The following is a 17,584-nucleotide window of genomic DNA, read 5'->3' on the forward strand; positions in this document are numbered from 1 at the left end:
CATCACTATCTTAATTGAAAATGGAATACATTCTTTACCTCAAAAACCAATATACACACTATATCCATCATTAGATCAACCATGAATTGTCAAAGCTACCAAAAAAAAATTGAACTAGCCAAACAAGAGTAGAGATCAAAGTAGCGCTCATTACATTTTTAGAAAGTATAGTTGCATTCTCTTCGAGAGATTATTCCTCTAGTAGCAAATTCGTTTCTAACTAATTTATAAGAAAACTAATTATATATACCATGTGTAAAATCTTAAAACAAAAATAACTATATAACTAAATTTCAATAATGTAATTAAGTATTAGGAGAAAGTTCACTGTACCAAAAATATTTAATCTAATAATAAAAAAATAAGGTGTATTTAATTTAATAATAAAAAATAAAGTAGTGAATTGGAAATTTGAGCTTCACCATCTACTCAAGTAAAAACAATGTGACTAAATATGAGGAGAAAATTCACAACAGAAAAGACTAATTATAGTTTGTTTATCTCAACTTCTTGTTCCTCCAACGAGACTCTGCGCTCATCATCCAGAGTCTTTCAAAAGTCTTGAAAGTGATTACCCGGAATGATATTTTGTATTAACCATTGTTCCAAGGTCAATTTGGAACTATAAGCATTACCAATCGATGAAAGATCGGAAGCCATTAAACAATAGGAAAGGTGAAATTGGAACAAACAACCATATTGATTGCGGATGCAACCCAGAATCTCTGGTTTCATAGACCAACGTCTTATCCATTAATTAATTAGTCTAATAACCAAAAAAATCTAATTTATTCCATTTGCCTCTGGCTTCCTCTCAGACGTTGTCTAATTCGTTTCATCTGTTGGTGGTGCTTCACTTCCGAGTGGGTTCTAACTTGCTAACTTTGATTCGGGAACCGGAAATGGTTCACGACACGCACCGATCTGGATCTATCGCAATTGCCTGAACTGTAGATCGCAAAGGAACTTAACTCTTTGGAAAAGATGTAGTGACCCTGTAGAACGATGTGCGCCCCATATCCACGGCTCATTGCGTTTGCTGCTCTATCAAAATATCTTGCTGGACGACAAAAAAAAAAATTAGTGAATGGGATTATTATAGGAAAATGAGAGAGAGAGAGTTAGCAACATATAATTCCAAAAAAATAAATGAGTAAAACTGATTTGATAAATCTGATTTGCTACCAGTTAGAAGGGCCAAAGTTTGTCGCTTGGATTTGATCGTTCATCCACTACATTTTGAATTTTTTTTCATTGCACATTAAGGAGACTAAACAGAGGTTTACGGTCTCTTTTATTGTTTGATTCTTGTGAGTTGAAACCTGCCAAATGAATCCTACCACTCATGCGATCCCATCGTTGATAGGGGTGGTTGAAATAACCGGAGGGAACATTCCTGTTGATTCTTGCCAATTCTATCTCACTAAAAATTTCGATGAGATGTGAAGATTTGCACAAGCAAAGCAAAGCAAGGCCATCGTCCAGCAACACCCAGCCCAAAAGAGGAAGAAACACACAGGAAGCCAACCTCCGAGGCATAGACATTCATGTACGCGCGCACAAAATCCGAATTCAAATTTCAAATAGAGACACTAGGCTAGTGGCGCGGCAGTTTGAAAATTCAAAATTTAGATTTCACATAGTAGCTTGGTCCATCCATGCTTTAATTGCATGCACGGTCTGGACAGGATGATGGCGGCGATGGAGACGTGGACCAATATAGGCTACTCCACTGTTTTGTCCCATAAACACAGGTTCCTTGATAAAGAAGCCCGTTGAAGCAGTCAGAGGTTGGGAGGCAGTTGCAGAGGAAATGGCTGAAGAACAAGTCGAGGGTTGGATCATTTCCTTAATATCCCCAAGTTCCTTTAATACGCTGGCCCACCTCATCAAAGGAACCAAGTCAAATGTTGGCAGATCTCTGAACTCATCTTCATGACACTTTTACTTGTTTTATACCGAAAGACAACGTCCCAACTGGGTATTGTGCACTTTTGCGCCATTGCTGTTGCTTGTCGGAGAAACTAATTCATTTAACTACTCTATTAGTTCGCTTTACCATTATTCATAATAATAATTTAAAATTATTTTTTTTGTTTTGAAATTTTAAGATTTTTTTTTTTTTTTAAAGTTTAGCATGATTACATTTTTAATATATCACTTTTATATCTTTAATATATCACTTTTTATCATCAGTAAAATTAAACCGGAATTACCATTTATCTAAAACCTTATTGACAAAATTTTATGAATTTTTAAAATAGTAGCAATATAAAATATTAGTAGTCATTTAATTTATGATTATATTAATTATATTTTGATAAGCTTTAATCATTTTAAATTTTATACATTTAGATAAATTTTAAAATAATTTTTTTACTTATATTATTTTAGCAATTTTAAAATATATAAATAAATTCAAAATCTTTAAAAAATATTAAGAAAAAATATCAAAAAACAAAACATAATCTTTAAAAAATATTAAGAAAAAATATCAAAAAACAAAACATAGTAAAATTAAATTATTACCTTGTAAAATATCTCAGCATTTTAGATGCTTAGTTGATTTCATAATTTTTCCTTTTTTAAGATAGAGATGTGTATTAAAAAAACATTGCAAGTTACATATTCCAATCTCTTTGAGGGTTTGAGATTGAACACAAAGGCTAAATACAAACCTTCAAACGAATTCCCCATGACACAAATACGTCAGTGTTTTTCCAACTAAATATTTTTCAAAAAACTCCCAAAAAATAACATTTAAATTCCATTTTTTAATTTGATCTAGTTTGACTTGTTTTTCTTTGAAAAAAACTTTTTCCTCGAGATTTTTTTTCCCTTTCTTCCAATTTGAATCCAACCCACATTTTCTGCAAATTCTAGTGGATCATTTCGACAAATGCATGGTATTTTCCTTGAAATCTTCCTCATCTGCCCAAGAAAATTCTTTTTCAACGAGATAATTTCTGAAGATAATCTATTTTCCACAAGGGTTTGTCGCTTTTCTGCTAACCGTGCAATGGAGGGATCTTTGGCAAGTGAACTTTCTTTCTTAGTTTCTATTGTCTCAATTTTGGTTTCTTTAACTGAATCTACTTCCTTCTTGTCTTATGATTCTTTCTTGCCCTGTAGCTTTTCTTGGGTGAATGGCGTATAAAGGCCACCTTGTGCACATTCCCACCATTTGGGCCTTCGAGATTACATCCTTGTTTCATAGCATGCTCTACATGGAAATGAGATATTCTCATAGTCAAGCTTTTGGACCCAAACATAATTTGGAGCCATCAAATTAATCTCAGTGAGAAAACCTTTACAAAATTCCATCTCCACACAAATCTAAGCATAAGTAGTCTTGAAATTTTTTTCCCCTTGCTAAAGTCCATCTCCACACAAATCCAAGCATAATTAGTCTTGAATTTTTTTTCCCCTTGTTAAAGGCCATCTCCACACAAATCCAAACATAAGTAGTCTTGAATTTTTTTTTTTTTTTTTTTTTTTTTTTTTTTTTTTTTCAGAGCAAGTTCGATAGAATTTTCGCAATGCATTTCCAATGGAGGAAAGAAATCTTTGATTCCAAAAATGCAAGGGAAGATTCAAAAATCTTATCTAAACTAAGGATAAAGAAAATGATGTCATTATTGGATCAAAAGCGGGAGACCATGGCTGCATGCAAAGGCTAGCGCTCCGCAAAAACCACGGTCCGACTTCACAGATAGTCTTCTTGTCTTCAATCTTTTTCAAAAACCATCGTGAAGAAACCCCATGCCATAAGGTAAATATTAAGCTAGTCTATCAAAAGGGGCTTCCATGTCTCAGAGATCCATTATGCAGATTAGCCATAACAGCTAGTTTGATCGACAACCACACCTGTAGAAGAAAAAAAATAAAAATAAAAAATATTTGCCACATCACACAAATTCACCATTAAACGATCTTCAGAAAATCCATGTAAACAAAGAAAAGATTGAACAACTAAGAGCCGTAGCCAAAAAGGTTTCCAAAACTGATTCTATCTTCTTATAACAAATTGTTGATTTCATAATAATTTTTAGCATTAAAAAAAACAAATTAATGAATTTTAAAATAATAAATAAGCTGATTAGTGGAAGGTTTCAACAGATAAATTCACAGTTCTTTCATGTCTAATATGTTATTCGTGAGAGGGTAGAACTCTTCATCTGTGTGTGGTAGGTCACATACCATGTAAAGAAGACCTTCTATCTTTGTTTTTAAGCAAATACTATGTATTGGGTATTTTTTTTACTATTTGTTAATTAAGTCAAATATGAGAAATATTTTTCAATTTAATAAAATGTAACTTTAAATTTTATTTTGTTTTATCTTTTGCAATTTATTTTATTAGCATTTATCTCTCTTGGCATTGGTTGTCAATCTGAACATATTATTACCCAATACCTCAAATAATAAGCCAATAATACATGGGTCACATGAAATTCTGTTTTTGTTTTATTGCATTTCACAATTAAGTGAGCGAGACATTACATAATTAGGTAATTGATACATTTCTTTATTAAAAAATAGCAATCTTTTTTATATTAATTAAAAATTTTAATATTATAATTAACATAAAAAATGTTTAATTAAGCTAATTTTGTAATCTTCTTAATAAAAGAAATTTAATATATATATATATATATATATATATATATATAATTTTAATGTGGACAATATAGTCTATAAATAAAATGTTTCAATGCACATGTTATCTTTATATTTTAATGTCTCATATATATATATATATATATATAGTTAAATTGTTATATATATATATATATATATATATATAAAAAGTTGTGGTTAAAATTTTTGTAGTTTTTTGTTTTTATATATATAATTTAACAAAAGTTTTTGGATTTGTAAATTTAAGTTATGTTATTTATATAATATTCAAAAATACAATTTAAATAATGAAACATTACATATTATATATGTAGAGAGAAACACTCCAAATTTGATTAAAAATATCAAAATCATAATTAAGATATTATAAATGTTATAATAGCGATACAAAATAATTATAATTGATTACACTACAAAATTAAAATTACCTATTATTTTAATAGAGTTAAAAGGAAAAAGAAGTAAATATTTGTAAAGACATATTAATATTGACAAAATAGTTGGTATTCTCTAAACTATTGACCAGTCAAAATAATTTGCTAAGTTACATAACACAAAATATGTTTTGTAGATCTCATAAATATTAGTTAATAAATGTTTGTTTAAAAGAATTAATTGGGATTAGTTTTTTTTATTTGAAATTATAGCTTGTTATTTTGAAAATATAAATAACATTTTTTTAAAAATATTATATATATAATTAGAAATTTTTAAGGCAAAGTCATTTTACTTTAAATATAACGCACTTTTTATTTAAAAATAAATATTATTAATAAATTTATTATTTTTTAGAAATAACATTAAATATTTTATGAAGTTCATTTTTCTCACTAATATTCTAACATACTTCTTTTAGTACATTAATTTTCTAACATACTACTTTCATGCAAGAAAATGTAAAGCACATATGAGTTTCTTAGAGAAACAGAGAAAAATATAAATGCAACATTGAAGTCGTTATCTAGAAGATTTATAATTTTAGAAAATGTTATCAGATCAAATAATTCACATAAATTCCAAATACACAAAGTCCAGACTGACAAAGCCCTATTACATGGTTTGTTTCTTCACATATGTTGTCATGTGCACCAAATAAGCAAGTCGGTAAATTTGTATAAGGCACTAGGCCTTCTTATGTAGAATTAGGATTTGTAAATTTATTCGGAACACGGGAATTATGTACCAATGGATTTTGATTTTTTAATTGCAGCGTTGGTGGGCTAGTAGTCGGAGGTCATCCACAAAGCCCAAAGTTTAGACCGATTTCTGACGTTGCATGTGGGTCCCGCCCGGGATAGTCGGACGTCGGGAACAGACGACGGAAAATTTGGTGAACAGGAAGAAGTCCCAACCCTGACTTCAAGTCAATTGGAAGTCTGACCCCACTAGGTTTCCCAATATAATGTAAGATATATTTTCCAATAATTATGTAATTTTAAATTCATACATTGTAAAATTATAATGATTTTATGTTCATATTTTTGAAATTAAATTATATTTTAATTTAATAAGTTTTAAAATATTAATTTTATATTTTATAGGGTTATAAATTTAAACAAATATAAATTTATATATTACACAATTTTATTATAATTTTTTTTCAAAGTTAAAAAATAATTAGTGTAAAATTTTTATAATTATTAAAAAAAAAATACCTTGCATTCATTTAATGTTACACCATATTTATTTAACATTCATCTAACCACAAATGAAAGGCTTTATTTATAATGCAATTTGAGAAGAGTAATATTGTTTTTTTATATTGATTAAAGACCATATTGATTAATGTCATTGATCACCTCCATCTGGTTCCATGGGCCCATTACATTATTATTAACTACTTGTGGTCCCTTACATGATATGGGTTAACCACCTTATTTATTACTATGGCCCATCCCATTTATTACATTATTACCTTGGGTACCTCCCTTGGTACCCCATATTATCCCCCCTAGGTATATAACACTTGTTATAGATCTAACCCAGAAATATATGATAATGGAAATAAACCCAGAAACAATAAGAGAAAAATAGATATAAATGATTCACTTTATTAATATCAAACCCTTAAGGTAGGGCAACACCATACATTCACTCCTTAAGGAAGGAGAACACTCCACAAGCCATATGTCTGTTCATACAATAATCCTTGACTATTCATTGACATGGAGTCTCTAGCCTCTATATAGGCCTCATACATACAATACCATGAGTCATTACCATAGTTCCCTCATACCATCAACTAATACCATGGGCCCATTACATTATTATTAAATACTTGTGGTCCGTTACATGATATGGGTTAACTACCTTATTTATTACTATGGCCCATCCCATTATTACATTATTACCTTGGGTACCTCCCTTGGTACCCCATATTATTCCCCCTAGGTATATAACACTCCACCCCCCTTAGCATGTTTCGTCCCCGAAACATGGGAAGAACACAAATAATAAGATCTACTCAAAAGAGTAGTCCACTGGTACCATGCATGTGCATCTAGCTATCCAAGAGAAAGGTGAACCCTCAATCTCGCTGGTGCCTCGCTCGCTTGAGATGGAAGTTGACCATGGCAGCTCTTCTGTGTTGATGTGTAGTAGGTGGATCTTCGCTCCTTGTTATCCGTTATACGGGGGTTGTTGTCCTTGTGGCTAATTGGTTGCCATCTTGTTAGTTGTTTTCTTGCGGGGTGATGTGGGTGATGATATGTTGAAGTTTTAACCCACTGTGTCTTTTTCTTTAATTCACCCTGCTGTGGTGCCTGTTGTGGTGTCTTCTTTTCCAATATGACTTCAACCACTGAGCCCTCCTCTGATGTATCAGTACCTGTAACCTTTTCTGCTTCAGCCTCTGTTTGTGTTTGATTGTCTATCATCACTGGCTCATCATCTAATATGTCAGACCCTGGAACATCTTCTCCTTCAGCCTCCTTGGACTCTACCTGTTTATTAATGGAAATTTCCTGTAATGTAATTTTCTTTTTTTTATACCAGAGCTTTAGGAATTTCTTCTGCACATTAATATTGATAGTACCCGCAGATTCCATCCAAGGATATCCCAAAACAACATCCATATTATCCATCTCTAAAGTATAAAAATCACCATGCAACACATACTTATCCATAGAAAGCTTCAAATCCTTATAAATTTGAACATCTTCATCATCAACCTGTGTATTTTCAATTTGTTTTGCTGGAACTTGCAATTTGTTTGCCAAATTAACATTGATGAAATTATGCTTGCAACTAGGATTTATAAAAACAATGATTTTCTCCTTCTGAATCAATCCATGAACCTGCAATAAGGAGATACCAACAGAAAATAACCCTTTAGGTTCCTTGGTTTCCTTCTTTCCTGTAAAAATAAAATCTTTGCTAGGCTGTGTGTCTGTCTGTGTGAGCTTATCCACAAGATTAGCTTTACGGTCAAAGTGGTCCATAAGAGCTTTTGTGAATTTGTCCCAAGTCAAGGGCCTTCGATAGCAACGTTGATGCCCTTGCCACCATTGCAATCTTTCATTGTCCAAGTACATTGTTCCCACACTCAGCTGAGTCTCATCATCCATGATGTAATTCAATATAAAACATTTCTCCATTTGTGCTAGCCATTTGGCTGGATGAGAGCCATCAAATGGATACAAGTCCCTCAAATTCAGATCTAGGCCTGCCATCACAAAAAATTGGCGAAAATTTGAAATGGTCACAATTCCGTCAATATTGCTCAGAATCCCTATTATAACCTGTTTTCAGAAATGGAACAATCATTCTGCATCTTCCCATGTGATAGAAATCTTGATCCAGACACTAGAATTTCAGATCTGTGCTGCAACTCTTCCGCCGTCACCAAAATTTCTGCAAAAAAGAGCTGATTTTAAATCAACGATATCTCCCTCATCTGGACTCTGATTCGACTGATTGTTTTTTTGAATTTGGGTATTTTTTCACAAAGAATCCAGATATACAATTATATTTTGCAGATCGTGCACCAGGACGTCCAGATCTGCGCCGCAAACTCACTGCCCTGAAAAATTGTCTGCAACCCCACTGATTTTTAGATCAGCGATATCTCCTTCATCCGGACTCCGATTCAACCGATTTTTTTTTTTGAAATCGGCTATTTTTTCACAAAGAATATAGATCTGCAATTAGATTTTGCAGATCTTGCACCAAAACATACAGATCTGATCTGCAAACTCGCCGCCCCCGAAATCCTGCAAAAAATTAAAAAAAATTCTCCACTTTTGTGCCCAAGAAAGTGCTCTGATACCACTTGTTATAGATCTAACCCAGAAATATATGATAATGGAAATAAACCCAGAAACAATAAGAGAGAAATAGATAGAAATGATTCACTTTATTAATATCAAACCCTTAAGGTAGGGCAACACCATACATTCACTCCTTAAGGAAGGAGAACACTCCGCAAGCCATATGCCTGTTCATACAATAATCCTTGACCATTCCTTGACATGGAGTCTCTAGCCTCTATATAGGCCTCATACATACAATACCATTGGTCATTACCATGGTTCCCTCATACCATCAACTAATACCATGGGCCCATTACATTATTATTAACTACTTGTGGTCCCTTACATGATATGGGTTAACCACCTTATTTATTACTATGGTCTATCCCATTATTACATTACTACCTTGGGTACCTCCCTTGGTACCCCATATTATCCCCCCTAGGTATATAACACTTCTTGCTCCTGATGTCCTTCTTCTGCTTGTTGCTCACGGTGTTCCTGCGTTTCCCTTTGGGATTTGGATTCTCCTGGTACCTATACAAAGGAATCTTCATCAAGTCTCCTCTCTAGGTCAATTAACACATTATCGACAACAACTTCTGTGCTATCTTTGTCTACTAGAGTGTTTTCCACCCATTCTAGTTGATTTGCATATTGTTCTATCTCAAGAATTCTGTGGTGGATGTAGGGAGACAATTTGTTTTTCTGTCTTCTATTGCAGATGAAGTCAAAGGGGTCATATCTCCATATGAAGCTTTGTTTCAGTTTGAGCCTTTGAAGGATTTCATCTGCTTCTCTTCCAACTTCTCTACTATTGCATACAAAGGGGCCTAGCTGGTCTTTTATTCTAAGTTGAGCTTTCTTCTTGGCCTTTACAAAATGTACCTCATCTGAGTTGATTATTTGCCTGTAGTACTCCAAAGCAAATAACCTCATTGGGAGGTATCTGGGTAATTTGTAGGGTGCTAACTCACAGCCATATATTATGATCTTAGTGTGATTTTGGTATAAATACCAATCTCCCACTTTGTGTTGTTTAGACAGCTGTAGGATCCTCCCGATATTTGCATTGATCCTTGGGGAGGACTTCCTAACAGCATGGTTGCTACTAGATGCACAAAAAGGGCTATGAAGTCTGTGTAAGTGTATGGGGATTCATATTGGTGGATCAATGGGGTCCAGAAGATTACTGACCTGGGGTTGCCTCTGGTATCAAGCTTTTGCAGAGTAAATGGGAATTTATCAGCTTGATAGTATAGGAAAAGGTGATACCGAATAGCGGAGTACTTAAAAAATGTTTCATTGTCCATTCTCATGAATTGATCATGCATTTTATCTGCTATGAATTTGGCATAATCGAACATGATGGCAGGGGGCTACCCAGGAGTGAAGATAGACATGTAGGCAAGAATAATTTCATCTATGTATTCATTGGTAGTATAGCCTAAGACACTAGATATCATTGACACAATGTCCTCGCCAAGTTTGGAAAATATGGTCCTCATGTATGGGGGAGGATTGTTTGGAGTATGTTTTTCTTCCACAATAAAAGTCTGGAATATTTCAACAATTTTGGCAGTGGTGATATTGGAGAATTTGTCTAATAGGTCTCCAATGGAAATAGGGGTAAGATTTTGTCCTGGTTGTAACTGCAGTATTTCATTGATGGATTTAGTAGTGATGGTGAAAAGTACAGTATGGTCTGGGGACATCACTGCTCTTTAGCTGGGACTGTAGTTCATATGGTAATAGTGGACAATTTCGGGGAAGATATGGACTCTAGGGAATTGGTACTTGGGTAAATTTGATTCCCAAAGACCTATTTTGTCTGCGTGGTTTAAGTACTGGTCTCTGTACCTGCAACATAACTTCAATGGGGATTCCTCGACAGTGGTGTCTTTAATTTGGAAATCTTTGTCTGCCAAAGGGAGATGGTCTAAATCCAGGTGGGGAGTGGTAATTGGTCAGACATTCATTGCAACTGGAGCAACCATTCTTGGTTCTTGTGGATTCAAGAATGGGGAAAAGGGTTTTCAGTTAAATTGGGGGCAAATTGGTTTAATTCAGAGTAGTTTGGGGTTGCTGGGCAATTCTTTTACTTAATTACTTAATAACTTAAAGCAATTGAGTAACAGGTTTGGGAATGAGACAGGGTTTCTTGGTGAATTCGGATAAATACCTGGTTTTTCGCCCTGAATGGGTCGATGGATGATTGTGCACAGTTCCAGGAGGTGTAGGTGAATGAAGGGAGGAATGGAAGTTTCAGTAGCTTCTGCAGGTTGGTGGTTGGACGTGGGCTAACAATCGCACATAGTCTTTCTTTTACATGGATGTCTGAGCGTCATTTTCATGATAAAACTAAAAATAACAATTTTTTTAGTTTTATTAGCAAAGTCAACTATTTGGCAGGCACATGGGAAAGGTACGTTTAGCTTTTAGTGGGAGATGGGATGCTTTGTCATCCAGCGGGAGGCGGTAAGCAGGTTTGATCGCACCGCTTTTGGGCTAGAGTGGTTTTGGGGGGAGGCCGCCTGATGCCATTCATCGGGCGCCGCGAGCATTGGGGCCCAAAAGGAAACCACCCATATCAGGCAGGTAAAGGTCGGACTTCGGAGGCCGCCCGATATGATCGTCCACCATTGGATTAACGGGAAGCCGATCGCACGGTGATCGGGGTGGGGAGTTTGTACGAAGGGTAAAGGATTGGACCGGGCCTTGATTAAGTGCGGCAGATTAGATTAAATGAATGTATTATGGGGGTTTAATGGCGTCGGGGGTGATTTTATTGGCGGAGGTCGATTATTAATTAACTACAAATCGGTTAATTAATTCGTTTGATGTGTTAGGGTTTATCATAAAGTTTATATTTCAAACTTTCGGGGGCGGGGTATTAATATAAGGGTTTTATTTATAACTATATACGGGAAGGGTTTATATTTTGCTTTGGGATTTAATATATAGTGTTAGAAATTAATATGAAATGGTGGAGAATTGGTTTATCGCTTAGTGTAATGTATCTAATTCATTTGCTTTTCATAAACACATTATAACTTAGGCTAAAAAGTATTTTTTGGGTTTTTTGAGAAAAGGGGTCTCTTCATGGGGGATGATCACTTTTTCTAGGATAACAAGGTCTTATCCTTAGAGAAAGGGGTTTGTTAGGGGAAAATGACTTTTCCTTAGGAAAATAATGTTTTTTCTTAGGAAAGGGGATTTGTTGGGGAATATGAGTGTTTTAAAGGGGGTGAATGTTCATGAGGGGCCTTTTAGTACTTAGGACCTATAAGTCATTGGGCCGAGGGTCTGGTCCCTCCAGAAGTCAGAGAAATGCTCTGAGCCCCTTTGACTTAAGATTTTAGGTACTTAAGACTTTTCTTGGAAATTGCTTAAATGAAGGGTGTAATGAGTGAGGGAGGTTAATCAATTTGACCTTTTGGATTTGATACATGCTCAATTAGCATCCATATTTAGAACCTTGATGATGGAAGTGATCAATATGCTTTTATCTAACAATCATCATAATTTTGCCACCATTTTTCTACTTACCCACCTACTCATCCTACCATTTTTACTCCTCTTTATTAGGGTGCACTTAAATTGGCAAACCCTTATCAAAACTTTTTCTTTTCTTTTACAATAGTAATCTAACTAAGTCTAACCTTATTACATCCAAGGGCTCAGATTAAACAGTTGAGCTCCTTTTATTTACTCTACCTATCTACTTATCTGCCAAGATTAAACAATTTGGTCAGATTTTATTCTCTATATCTAAGCATAAAATTTAAAACATGAAATATTCAAGTTTAAACATTTTGACTATCATGGATTGTGGAAAGGATAACAAGCTGCACACAATCTTTTATTTTGCATCAAAAGTAAATAGTAGTGGCATTTGGACTTACACACTTTCATGGTATTATTTTTTCTTGGGTTCATTTTTTCATCTTTTTTGACCTTGTTTATTCTTTTTGTCCTTTGATTTTTCTCTTAGGACATACCCTCTTTACATTTTTTAAGTTTCTTGAATATGGAAAACATTTGCAGAAAGCAAAGGTATGTACATATTACAGATTTGATCTCAGCCATTCAAAAATTATTACTCCTATTGGTATAGGAACCTAACAACCTATACACAGAGATCCACGAAATCTTCTTCGCATCTTTCCCTACTAAGTTGTACGAGTGGATCGCGAAGCTAGTAAATAGCTAAGGAACGTGGAATCTCGACGATCCTATTGTGTGGACCCCAGTGTTGGTGCGCAAATTGGAAACATTGGAGGATGAGATTGTGAGTGTTGTTGATCACTGGCTCGATCGGATTATAGGAGGATTCATTACTGAGTTCGCGGTAGATACTTCAGTCAGCTATAGCGAGGCAGAGCAAAGCTTTCTCAAAGGACCACGAGGTAAGTACATAAAGTCTCTGAATACTTGGATTAAAATGTTATTGTACGAAAAGTGGATTATGCAGTTATATTGATGCTTGGGGCTATGCGAAGTGGAAAAACTTACAGAAACGAAGGAAGTAAGGGACCAAAGAATAACCCCTTGATTTCACCTCCGTGAGGGGACAAGGAAGAGCTCACGAAGGTCTCTCCATGAAGTGCGATCTATTTCATAAGGCAGAGAATTCTGCGCATACCACCCCCACCCACACCAACACCATCTTCACCGCCATTACCTCCATCTTCACCTGTACCACCTCCACCACCGACGCATTTTAATATGGCAAGCACGATAAATTTGCGTGTGTTCAAGGGATTGGGAAATGAAGATTCAGACTAGTTTTGGTTCGTGGTAAAAGCCGTATGGGAAGCGCAGGGAGTTATGGATGATAATATCAAGAAAGCAACACCGATTAGCGCCCTGTAGGATCGCACGCTCACCTGGTATATTAAGCACTCAAATGATAATCCGAATTTAGGAATCACAAATATCCAGACTGCGCTAAATAAGGAATTTAGCAGGCCAAAGTTAGAAGCGCAGTCGATCATTATGTTCAAAGAGATCACGATGCTACAAGGCAAGACTCCTTGGGAGCTAGATCAGAGGCTGAAGTGTACGATTCACGAAGCTAATATGAATTTGATGGATGGGCAACATGCGAATGGTTTGTAGCATCGCTAATGCCACAATTGAGGAGCGTGTTGTCATAGCAGAAGTTAATGACTCAGGTAGAGGCCTTATAGATCGCAATAAGGCTTCATGAGACCCCAATGTAGAATCCTAACTTGGGAGTTCAGCAGATCCATGCGTAGTTGAAAAACTTATGCCTTGAGATGTAGAGTCTGAACAGGACAAGACAACGTGACCAGAAGTGCACGACGAGGTGTGGTGCGTAAAATGCAAGGGTCAGGGTCATGATAAGGACCACTACCCGGTGGTTGCAAATTACCTCGTTGGAGGAGGACCGATGCCGTTACGGCTGGAAGCGCAAGCAGGACCTAGCGTGACACCTGTTTTGTGGTGCGCGATTTTCCAAATAGGAGGAAAGCATGCTACAGACAACTGGAATTTGTTACATAAGTACGCACAGAATTCACAACAATTGTTCTATAATTTTTCTAGATTGGTGGGACACGACAAGCGACCTTGTAGAAGCTATGAGTTGATGACGGATAGAACTCCCACCTACAGAGTTCAGGCCAAAACACGACCCCTAGACCAGAGTGCAGGGATGGTGCAAACCAGATTTCAGGGGCACGAACGAGGCTGAGGAGGACCTAGAAGAGGTCGCGAACAGTTGATATGCTACAATTGCGGAGGGCCAGGACACTATGCCCACGATTGCACAAACCCAACGCGTCCATCGTGTCTATATTGTACCTTTCTTGATCATGAGACAAAGGATTTTCCTATGCTAATAGCTAGGATATGCGAGAAGGGAGCGCTACCACCTCCCTTGACTCAGAACTTACAGATGATGAGGTCTAAGCCGCGCGAGGAAGACCCTAATGTGAACATTATGCTACTAAGTGGAATCACGACAGGAGATGATAAGGGCAAACAGCCAAAAGATAGTACTTGGGTTCGCAAAGCTCCGGTGAAAGAAGCAGAGTTTGATTTGGAACGTGCTCGAGAAGCCTTTATGGAAGCTAAGAAGAGCTTCGTTGATGCCTCCACTTCAGGAAGCAAAGATAGACCAGAGCCGGAGATGGACCCATCGATGCTCACGATGTTCCTGGAAACATGTATGAAGTTACTGCGCGACAATAAGGTTGTAAAGGGATTACAGGAACTCATTAATAGATGCGTTGGGACTGTGCCAGGAGAACCACGTGTAGTCTGGAAGATTGGAATGCATAAGACTAGGACGGGGAGAGAAATGAGGTTAACTGGGTAGATTGGAGAATATGAGATGGACCAAGTAATTTTGGATTTAGGATCGGACGCAAATGTTCTACCGAAGCAAACATGGGAGTGCATGGGGAGACCTATGCTACAATGGTCTCCTATTCAGCTGCGAATGGAAAACCAACAGAAGATAATACCCCTGGCGTGATTGCAGGGAATCACCATGGATATTGAGGGAGCAAGCATGCTAGTAGACTTTGAGGTGATATAGATTGTTGATGATAGCAATCCCTACCCCACGCTCTTAGGAATTGATTGGGCCACTAACATGAACAAGGTGATTAATCTAAAGAAGTGCAAGATGATTTTTGAGAATAAGTCTCTACACATAGTTATACCCTTGGACCCTACTAAGGGATCGCGCTATATAGATCCGGTGCGCGACTATGAAAGTGACGACGATTTGGACTGCATCTACAAGATAACTGCGCGAGAACAAGACTGGGTAAATCCCACCGCAGATGGACGAATTTCATGGGAGCGCGAAAGCTCCTGTACTTCAGATTCGGATGAGGAGATAGAGCGATGGCAGAACCGGTTACACGAGGTAACCACACTGAACTATAATATGATGACAGGATCACTGCGCTACATATCAAAAGAGGTGAGAGATATGCCTACTTATGATGGGTTAGGTGAAGTAGAGGCCTTCTTGGATAGATTTGAAAGGGAGGTGCCAAAAAATCAATGTTTCCAGGCCTTGAATTCGGTACTGCGTGATACGCCTGTGAAATGGTGGGGTATGCACAAAGGAAACTTTGAAGACTAACATGCATGTAGGAGGATAATGCGCACATAGTTTAGGAAGCCTAGAGTGCGATTGGCAGATAGATACACTGGACGGGATGGTCCGCACGCGCATCTGTCCAGGTGGGTATAGGCATGTGGCAAACAACCTACGTAGATGCACATGAAATTCATGTTGGGAGATACAGTCAACAAGCATGTGTTGGGGGGGAAAATGCGTAAACGGAATGTTAGGTTGGAACGACAGTTTGTGGGGAGAAAAATCGTGCAGAAGGTTATCCACGCAGAAGCATTTAATGAGGTGTGCGAAGCACTGAACAAGGTGTGTAGTGCACAACGAAGTGATTAGGACCTGGGCGTACCAACAGTATTATGGGCTTATAGGACAAAATGCAAGAAACTGACAGGACAGACGCCTTTTAGGCTTGCCTATGGACCAAATGTTGTAATGCCGATGAAGTATGTCATGCCTACTCCACGCATAGCAGTGCCCATGGATATGATGGATCGCGAAACCTTGGAAGAAGGGATCGCACAGTTGGAAGTGCTCGAAGAAGAACACTTGGGACCTGATGAAGAGATCCAACAGGGTGATCTTAGGCTCCAAGAACTCATGAATGAAAGAATTCGGTTGAGGGAGAAAAGCGCCATGGTGGAAGAAGAAGTCAAGAAGCTAGAGGAAGGAATAAAGAAGGACTTTCTTGATAAAAAGACCGTGTTGATAGAGAAGGATGAGCTCGATTATGTTGACGAACTTGGGGACTACCGTCGCAAGTTTATCACTTTGATGCATTGGCTTGGATCGCATGTTACTAAGGGGCTCACAGATGGTCGCGCGATGCAGTTGATGAAGTTAAATGGCGAACTATTCCCTGGAGAAGTAAACGATAGTCGACTGCATCCATATACCGATGGCTCGACCACCTGACTAGCCGCGGAAAGCACAGTCTTAGCACTCCAGGCAGCTGAAAGGAGGCGCAGGACTATAAACTACTCTGCCTGAGAGTTGCACGATGACAGGACTACGGGCAGGAGCAAAGTGTCACAAGGTTCGCGACAACGCAAGGGTAGCTGTGCTGCCGCGCAGGTTGGCTGGAAAGTGATCGTTATAGTCACTATTCACAATGTGATTCTTGGATTGAGACCAAATGGTGCGGGCGACAGGCATTTAAGACAAACTTTATGGGCTAGATTTGGGAAAATATGTCGCCAAGGGAGCATTAATGGATCAGATTTGGGGGGAATAGTTGAATTCGAATTCAAAAGGCGCGATAAATTGTAAAGGGCTTCCCAACAAACAACACTTAGCCATTTGAGATATCGTACGCTCAGAGATTTCCGAACCCAGACCTGTTTGACCTGTTGGAGTTGAGGGCATTGTTTGAGCACTTACTTGAGCAGTTGAGATATTTGTGGAACAACAATATGGTAGCGTCGAAAGAAGCCAAGGATATTGGAGAAATGACCGCCGAAGAGGCCACACAGGCTGTGATGATAGGAGATGCCCCAGAGAGCACCAGGATAGTTGCAGAAATACCTAAATCGCTGCACACGCCGAGACCCAAGAAAGACAAGCAACCTATGGTTCT

Source organism: Pinus tabuliformis, chromosome 6 (genome assembly GCF_031772625.1).
Source record: "Pinus tabuliformis cultivar Carrire ecotype Pingquan chromosome 6, CPIR1, whole genome shotgun sequence".
In the NCBI taxonomy this organism is placed as follows: Eukaryota; Viridiplantae; Streptophyta; class Pinopsida; order Pinales; family Pinaceae; genus Pinus; species Pinus tabuliformis.